The sequence below is a fragment of the Synchiropus splendidus genome, unplaced genomic scaffold, assembly GCF_027744825.2.
Source record: "Synchiropus splendidus isolate RoL2022-P1 unplaced genomic scaffold, RoL_Sspl_1.0 HiC_scaffold_45, whole genome shotgun sequence".
NCBI classification, from domain to species: Eukaryota; Metazoa; Chordata; class Actinopteri; order Syngnathiformes; family Callionymidae; genus Synchiropus; species Synchiropus splendidus.
In genome coordinates, this window is record NW_026527079.1 from 185,001 (window position 1) to 187,500 (window position 2,500).

A 2,500-nucleotide genomic window follows, 5' to 3' on the forward strand; every position below is an offset into this window, starting at 1 on the left:
GCTCTCTGGGTCGGAGAACCAGAGTGACAAAATATTAGGTGCCGGAGCTGTGACAAAAAATTAGGCGCCCAAACCCTTTGAGTGACAAAAAATTAGGCGCCCAAACCCTTTGAGTGACAAAAAATTAGGTCGCGCCAAAATTGTACCAAGTCGAGCCCCGGTGGGGTCGGGCTTATGTCTTCCAGGGGTTTCACTGGAGCTCAAGGGTGCGAATCACGGTGCTCTTTGCCCGGCCTGCCGCACGCCTCGGTCGGGCAGGCCAGGCGACCGAGTGCCCCCCCTGACCCCCGGAGGTCCGAGAAGACCCGGTCCCTCCCGGGTCCAGCCGGTCCCTCAGGCCCGGGGAGGGTCCCCGGAGCCGGGCAGGGGGTCCTGGGGCCGCCCCGGAGGCTCTCTGGGTCGGGGAACCAGAGTGACAAAATATTAGGTGCCGGAGCTGTGACAAAAAATTAGGCGCCCAAACCCTTTGAGTGACAAAAAATTAGGTCGCGCGAAAATTGTACCAAGTCGAGCCCCGGTGGGGTCGGGCTTATGTCTTCCAGGGGTTTCACTGGAGCTCAAGGGTGCGAATCACGGTGCTCTTTGCCCGGCCAGCCGCACGCCTCGGTCGGGCAGGCCAGGCGACCGAGTGCCCCCCCCTGACCCCCGGAGGTCCGAGAAGACCCGGTCCCTCCCCGGTCCAGCCGGTCCCTCAGGCCCGGGGAGGGTCCCCGGAGGCGGGCAGGGGGTCCTGGGGCGGTCCCGGGGGCTCTCTGGGTCGGAGAACCAGAGTGACAAAATATTAGGTGCCGGAGCTGTGACAAAAAATTAGGCGCCCAAACCCTTTGAGTGACAAAAAATTAGGTCGCGCCAAAATTGTACCAAGTCGAGCCCCGGTGGGGTCGGGCTTACGTCTTCCAGGGGTTTCACTGGAGCTCAAGGGTGCGAATCACGGTGCTCTTTGCCCGGCCAGCCGCACGCCTCGGTCGGGCAGGCCAGGCGACCGAGTGCCCCCCCTGACCCCCGGAGGTCCGAGAAGACCCTGTCCCTCCCGGGTCCAGCCGGTCCCTCAGGCCCGGGGAGGGTCCCCGGAGCCGGGCAGGGGGTCCTGGGGCCGCCCCGGAGGCTCTCTGGGTCGGGGAACCAGAGTGACAAAATATTAGGTGCCGGAGCTGTGACAAAAAATTAGGCGCCCAAACCCTTTGAGTGACAAAAAATTAGGTCGCGCGAAAATTGTACCAAGTCGAGCCCCGGTGGGGTCGGGCTTATGTCTTCCAGGGGTTTCACTGGAGCTCAAGGGTGCGAATCACGGTGCTCTTTGCCCGGCCAGCCGCACGCCTCGGTCGGGCAGGCCAGGCGACCGAGTGCCCCCCCCTGACCCCCGGAGGTCCGAGAAGACCCGGTCCCTCCCGGGTCCAGCCGGTCCCTCAGGCCCGGGGAGGGTCTCCGGAGCCGGGCAGGGGGTCCTGGGGCCGCCCCGGAGGCTCTCTGGGTCGGAGAACCAGAGTGACAAAATATTAGGTGCCGGAGCTGTGACAAAAAATTAGGCGCCCAAACCCTTTGAGTGACAAAAAATTAGGTCGCGCCAAAATTGTACCAAGTCGAGCCCCGGTGGGGTCGGGCTTATGTCTTCCAGGGGTTTCACTGGAGCTCAAGGGTGCGAATCACGGTGCTCTTTGCCCGGCCAGCCGCACGCCTCGGTCGGGCAGGCCAGGCGACCGAGTGCCCCCCCCCTGACCCCCGGAGGTCCGAGAAGACCCGGTCCCTCCCCGGTCCAGCCGGTCCCTCAGGCCCGGGGAGGGTCCCCGGAGCCGGGCAGGGGGTCCTGGGGCCGCCCCGGAGGCTCTCTGGGTCGGAGAACCAGAGTGACAAAATATTAGGTGCCGGAGCTGTGACAAAAAATTAGGCGCCCAAACCCTTTGAGTGACAAAAAATTAGGTCGCGCGAAAATTGTACCAAGTCGAGCCCCGGTGGGGTCGGGCTTATGTCTTCCAGGGGTTTCACTGGAGCTCAAGGGTGCGAATCACGGTGCTCTTTGCCCGGCCAGCCGCAAGCCTCGGTCGGGCAGGCCAGGCGACCGAGTGCCCCTCCTGACCCCCGGAGGTCCGAGAAGACCCGGACCCTCCCGGGTCCAGCCGGTCCCTCAGGCCCGGGGAGGGTCCCCGGAGCCGGGCAGGGGGTCCTGGGGCGGTCCCGGAGGCTCTCTGGGTCGGAGACCCAGAGTGACAAAATATTAGGTGCCGGAGCTGTGACAAAAAATTAGGCGCCCAAACCCTTTGAGTGACAAAAAATTAGGTCGCCCGAAAATTGTACCAAGTCGAGCCCCGGTGGGGTCGGGCTTATGTCTTCCAGGGGTTTCACTGGGGCTCAAGGGTGCGAATCACGGTGCTCTTTGCCCGGCCTGCCGCACGCCTCGGTCGGGCAGGCCAGGCGACCGAGTGCCCCCCCTGACCCCCGGAGGTCCGAGAAGACCCGGTCCCTCCCGGGTCCAGCCGGTCCCTCAGGCCCGGGGAGGGTCCCC